This window comes from Ovis canadensis, chromosome 23 (assembly GCF_042477335.2).
Source record: "Ovis canadensis isolate MfBH-ARS-UI-01 breed Bighorn chromosome 23, ARS-UI_OviCan_v2, whole genome shotgun sequence".
In the NCBI taxonomy this organism is placed as follows: Eukaryota; Metazoa; Chordata; class Mammalia; order Artiodactyla; family Bovidae; genus Ovis; species Ovis canadensis.
In genome coordinates this window covers 25,188,837-25,195,919 of record NC_091267.1, presented here as the reverse complement: position 1 = coordinate 25,195,919, position 7,083 = coordinate 25,188,837, and the positions used below count along the sequence as shown (strand labels likewise).

The following is a 7,083-nucleotide window of genomic DNA, read 5'->3' as shown; positions in this document are numbered from 1 at the left end:
AATTCAGTAGTATACTGAAAAAGCGATCAAGTGTGACCTTTGGCAGCACTTATAAGGCGGAGCTTAAAGACTGTTCTCTAATTGTTTCAGTTTGGGCAGCAGGTTAAGAAAACATCCAACATAAAACAGATACAATGATTAAACAACATTTTGGCCTGCTGAAGAGCTATTTTTGCGGTGCATTTGACTCCGTCTATAGGTATCTGTCTAATTTCCATGAAAATAGGAATGGGAGTCCTTCGAGAAAGTACAGAAAAATTGTGCAGACACTATAAACCACATAATAGAGTGAACTCATCACCTGTCATCCACCCCACTGAAGCAAGGTGCAAATTCAGTTTTAAGGAAAGCTAACACTTTTATTCTATTTTGAAGCAATTTCTTACCCAGCAGATGGGTGACTCTGTCCTCCCTTACATTTCTTAAGGTGCAAATTAATTTCTGGCTCAGATAGTAACTCAGACTTGTGTGAGGAAATTGTAACAGTAAGGTCTAATCTCTTCTTCTCAGGAAGGTAATTGAGTCTATCATAGACATGCTAGATTCAAGAAATGTTTGCAATTGTTTAAAAAATTTACCTCTACTTCTAGATTATTCCCCTCAAAATGAATATATTTTATTTCCTCATCGTACAATGCTATTTATTTTCTTTGTGGTATTGATGAAGCAAAAGCAGGAATTTTTGGTGGGAATTTTTTATGCACTGCTCATATTTGTGAATTGATGTGGCCGATGCAGTTTTGAATTAAGGAAAATACATATCATTTACACTTCAATAAATATTTACCCCGTTTGTATTTGTTGATATAATCAGCTACTGACAAGGCATATTCAAATAGCTATTCTTCATTCTGAGTAAATTTAATACATATAATTTTAATCATAAATTTAAAAGGATTTTTTTCAGTAGAATTTCAAATGAGACATCACTCGCTTTATATTGAAGTAGGAGGATTGTAGGGGTAGATGATCTGCAGGAGTATCTGTAAGTAGATGCTGTTAGATATTGTGATATTAAAAACAAAATAATTTTCCATGAGTTGCAAATTTAGAGTTATGGAATCTTGACGCAATATTTAGGTTGATGTTAGAAAGCCCAAAAGTAGAAAATCAGATTATTTCAAAATTTTGTATGCAACGGAGAGAAAAACATAAATTACAGTGGAGTCAAGCCTGTATTAAAATGTATGGCACCAAGCAGACCTTGTCACTCTATTAGCTCTTCTTCTTAGAAAAATGCATGGTTTTTTAAAAGCTGCTGCTAAGTCGCTTCAGTTGTGTCCGATTCTGTGCAACCCCATAGACGGCAGCCTACCAGGCTCCCCTGTCCCTGGGCTTCTCCAGGCAAGAACACTGGAGTGGGTTGCCATTTCCTTCTCCAATGCATGAAAGTGAAAAATGAAAGTGAAGTTGCTCAGTCGTGTCCGACTCTTCGCGACCCCATGGACTGCAGCCTACCAGGCTCCTCTGTCCATGGGATTTTCCAGGCAAGAGTACTGGAGTGGGGTTCCATTGCCTTCTCCAGGGACTTCCCTGGTGGCTCAGATGGTAAAGCGTCTGTCCAGAATGCAGGAGACCCAGGTTCAAGCCCTGGGTTGGGAAGATCCCCTGGAGAAGGAAATGGCAATCCACTCCAGTACTACTGCCTGGAAAATCCCATGTGATCCATGTGATCAGTTTGGTTAGTTTTCTGTGATTGTGGTTTTCATTCTATCTGCCCTCTGAAGTATAAGAGGCTTGTGGAAGTTTCCTGATGCAATGGACTGACTGTGAGGGAATCTGAGTCTTGCTCTGATGTGCAGGACCGTGCTCAGTAAACCTTTTAGGGCTTCCTGGTGGCTCAGATGTTAAAGCGTCTGCCTGTGCTTTAAATTGCCTTCAAATTGGATGAAATACATCTATCCTATTATGTGAGAGATACATTTGTTATGAATAAATTTTAGATTGATAAATGCCACTCCCCTGTTTACAAACTTTCATTTATCCATTACTCTTAGAATAAAATTTTAGTTCCTGAACACTGCTTGTGTCATCTAATCTCACACCCACTCCCCTTACCATGCTCCAATCACTTGGGTCTTTCAGTTTACCAGGGATGTTCAAAGCTCACTGTCAGTTTCTCAGAGAGATTTTCATTAAGTCCACTAGCTTCAATCATATTTTCCTATTCTCTCAAAACCGTTCTTCATCATACTTACTATAACTTACACTGAAGTTTTACATATTTGTTTGTGTAATGGTCTGTCTCCTCTGTTACCTCTTTTCCATAATGGATCATATCCGTTGGTTTTTCACTATAAACAACAATAAAAATCATACCTGGGTAAGTATGCCTTACATACGTATTGAATACAAATTAGTAGTTTACTATAATGTTACTATTATAAATAACATATTACAAAATAATAACTGAATCTTTATTTTCTCCATTTGTAGCTTTCAGTTTTAGCACACAGTGTGCCATACACTCTGTCCAAATGTTTCATTGAACTTTTATCAGTACATAAAACTTAATTCTGTAACAATTGGGTGTGCTAAGTCGCTTCAGTCGTGTCCAACTCTGTGTGACCCCATAGACGGCAGCTCACCAGGCTCCCCGGTCTCTGGGATTCTCCAGGCAAGAACACTGGAGTGGGTTGCCATTTCCTTCTCCAATGCATGAAAGGGAAAAGTGAAAGTGAAGTCACTCAGTAGTGTCCGACCCTCAGCGATCCCATGGAGTGCAGCCTTCCAGGCTCCTCCGTCCATGGGATTTTCCAGGCAAGGGTAGTGGAGTGGGGTGCCATTGCCTTCTCCAAACAATTGGGTATAAATAGTATTAGGGCAGGATTTTTTAAATGAACATAACATGATTACAACCTATAATGATGTACTTCCTTCTTCAAATAAGTGATAACATTAAGGTGATTCTAAGAAAGATCACTGTCATCAGAACATAGATAAATTTTGTGTTGTCAGTCTCTGAGAGTGTAGCCAAGTGGAAGTCAGTGGATCTACTCAGTAGAAAAAAGTAAGTAACTGATGATAATCATGAACACCTTTATAGACATGGTAAAGATTCAGTTGTGTATGTTATGACTGTTTATGTAGCATTCTTTTGAATTTTTAATATTTAATAATGTGTTGAATAATAATCTAGCTTTTGAAACAGAATGAAAACCATTGTCTATATGATCTGGGAACCTTCATTAAATAAGAATTTGGAGCTTCATTGGTCTGATAAATGCTGTAGGTATGTGATTTATTTTCAAGATTCTTTCCATAAATATTAATGAAAATAAGAACAGAAAGCCTCAGGCATGAAAATTATATATAGATAAGAGAATATACCAATTTGTCTTGTTTCCCTTAGTTTGAATAATGGAAACTAATATTTGTTTAGCTTCTGCTAAGAGTCAAGTTACTGTGTTGGGTGTTTCCTTAAACTCTGTATTAATATATATATATAGGAAGATTGAGATACATATAGCTTCATTTTTCAGATGGCCAAATTAACTTTAAGGTTTAAAAGATAAACTAATATTCCCACATATACAAAAAATTATATCCAATAGAAACAACCTAAAAGAGTTGTCTTGTTGCAAGGTGACAATTCTTTCTTTCTTGCCTTATTTACTTCAAATGACTAATTAAAACAAAATGGATGATTTTCATTTTGTAACCCTCTGAATGGAGTTCCACAAAGAAAAGTTACCTAAAACATTTAAATAGAAATGATTGTTCCTAATCTTAATATTAATATTCTTCAAGTATTAAAGTTCATTTTTAAATGCTTCTTAAATAATATGAATTGTCCAATAGCTATGCAAAATAATCTCTATTGACTAGTTGGTAAGATAGCACCCATGCAAACAAAAGATTTCCTTTATCAATAATACTTTGAAAATGTCACAAATCATTAGCATCATTGATTTTCTTTTTTTTTTTTTTTGCCATTCTCAGAACAGTCTTAGGACAGTTGGGTCAGTAGTGCCCATTATTAAGAAAAGGAATGTAAGATTCTTAATGGTTACATAACATGAGTGTTTAGCAAATATGAGATTAAAAAGCATTATTTTCTACCACAATAGAGCCCATGGTTTTTACCTTATCTTATGTTCCCTCTCCAAATAGCATTATCTCTTTAAGTGAAATTTGAACTAGCTCCTAAGTATCAGTGGAATAAACCTACTGTACTATTCCCCACTACCAGATGGGTCACAGAGAGGTTCCTAAAATGTGTGTAAATCTAGACAAATATATGCATAATGTTTTAATGACTAAATTTGAAAAACACGTGAAGAGTAATGCTACCTTCCTGGCTAACTGGCTTCTGCCTGCCAAATCTAAAATTAAGAGTAAAGACCACTGCAGTGATCAATACATCTTTTGTGTTTTTCTAGGATCATTCTTGCAGCAACCCTATACGATTTTCATATCCTTTCAATATGGCATGTGAAATATCAAATGAATAGAGTAATGACAATCCAAGCACTAGGGAAGAATATGATTTAGAGACAATCTGGTGTTTCTTTCAATGGAACTGTGCTTTTAGAACAATAGTCTTGTCAGTCACTTACTCAAGTTGATTAAAATAAAGAAAGAAATCTGTCTTTTATTATATTTACAGAACAAAGGAACATCTTTGCAGTCAAGTACTACTGAGACTTCATAAATGGCAAGTTAATTCTTGAGATTGCATTGCATATTTGAGACATTTAATTCAGGATTTTCCTCCAGCTCCTTATTTTCTAAATTCAGTACTAAATCCTTCACAAAACAATTCAGCCAAATTGCTCATAGTTTGATATCTCCAAGTCTTTTGTGCATACTCTATTTAAGAAGCTACATTAATATATCCACTCCTTCCCCATCAGTTGTAACTCCCAGAAAAAGAAATTAGTTTTTGTATATGGTAACTGGGAACACTGTGTATTTTCTATTATAAGAAAACAAACGTTTTTTGACTCCAAAAGTTCTTGGGTCTCACTTTGGTCAATGTTGATGGAAGCAATAAAAAATATTAAAAATCAAGGAAGATATCATATAAAATGAAACTTCTTTGCATAATATTTTAAATTGTACTTTAAATATAATAACAGGATTGATGAAGAATGACATTAGCCAATACTGTAGAGGCTACTAATTATTCATTCTGAGAAATATCTTGATTAGAAGTAAAAGACTGAAAGAAATGGATTAGCACACATTAAATCCTATAATACAAAGGAGCTCACAGGGAACAATCATTAGATTGTTTTACTTTTTCTTCTCTTATACAACTACACATAAGCACACATAACACACACATAAGCACCAAATAAAACACAGGCCAGAAAAACGTAAATTCTTACACATCGAGATAACATTACTTAACATTTACATGACCTTTTCCTTATTTCTCTATATTCTTAAACTGTTTATATATCATTGCATCATTTATAAAAATTTAAGAATTAAACAAAACTTTATAGCCATTATGGAACAGAAGTCTTTTAGTTTCACCTGAACATAATCTGTTTGGATATTTTAATGTATTCTTGAAGCAATAGTTTACTTTTTAATTTTTAAATTTTCTTGAATCTGTACCGCTTTACAATTTTTAAGTTTCACAAGATGATTTCATAAGTCCTAATAATCTTTTGTTTGTTTTTATATTCTCCAGACAATGTCACATTTAATTGAAATGTCTATATCAAATTGAATATATAGTATATTAAATGAAAAATATAATATACAGTCCTAAATATGTCCATCTTTTTTAACATAGATATGTGCTAGGCATGTCTAGAAGAAACCTCAAAGTGAGACATATTTTGAAGCTTAATTTTTCCTAGGAGTCTTATTATTTGTTTATATTTGCATGTTAAACCTGAGTATGTCCTTTCATTTTAAATGATCTGTATCAGCTTGTAGGTGGAAATTTTTCAAATATTAGATGCTATAATTCAGTCTTACCATCTTTGTCTTTTAATGAATTTCCTAACTACAGTCTTAGGTCTATTATTTACTTTTCCAGATGAATTTTATAATTATCTTGATAATTCTCATAATAGCATAGAGTGATTTTAATTGTAATTTTATCTGATGTTTTTAGAGTAATTTATAGAGAAGTGAAATTGTTATCAAATTTTATCTTCTCATCCAAAAAGTTAATAGAACTTTTTATTAAAGACTTTTAAAATATTTAAAAAAAAAAACATTTAGTATGGACTTTGTATTCAGAGTTACTTTTTTTCAACAAATGATGTTAGGAAAATTGGATGTCAGTGTGAAAAAGAATGAAGTTGAATCCTTACCTTATTCCATACACAAAAATCAACTCAAAGAACATTGAAGATTTAAATATAAAACCTGAAACTAAAAGTCCTGGAAGAAATCGTAGGGGAAAATATTTTGATATTGGTCTTGGCAATAGTTTTGTTGATATGTCTCCAAATGTACGATCTACAGAAGGAAAACTAGATAAAAGAGTCTATATTAAAACACTTCTGCAAAGCAAAATAAATGATAAAAAAATTAAAAAGCAATGTACAGAATGGGAAAAAATATTTTCAAATCCTGTGTCTGATAAGGAATTAATTTTCAAAATATAAAGAATGTGTACACCTCAATAGAAAAGAGAGCAAAAAGAAAACAAACAAAAGAAAACATGCTATCCCTTTTAATATATTTATATTTTTGTGTTTTGCCTCTATATCTTACTATTAAGGCAGGATAATGTACAATTCAGTTATGGTGGTCAGAATATTTTCAACATAAAATGGACATCTTGACATCTGAGCAATGACTTGATGTATTTAAACACTGATATTTATTCTATGGTAAAAAAAAAAAAAGAAAGTATAGATTAGAATTTAGTAACCATAAGAGAGAATCTTAATAAATACATTACAAATTCAGAATTTGTGGTCATCTGGATGCATAAAGCTAATGCATATTAATCTTAAAAACACTGGAACTATTCTAGTATTTTCTTCAATTTTAGAATCTGCTTTTGAATATTCATTGTTGAAGCAACATTACATATTTTAGGGGATAATTTAATTGTTTTGAATAGCCTTTTGCTCTAAATCTGGCAAACAAGGTGAGCAATCACATTGA

General features: G+C 32.9%; 1 non-coding gene across 1 annotated transcript; it reads left to right on the top strand.

The window, feature by feature from the left end:
* The first annotated feature begins 1,530 nt into the window (after window positions 1–1,530).
* TRNAS-AGA (transfer RNA serine (anticodon AGA)) lies at window positions 1,531–1,602 on the top strand. The gene has a single exon. It is a non-coding gene; the product is annotated as a tRNA-Ser (tRNA).
* Window positions 1,603–7,083: the final 5,481 nt, after the last annotated feature.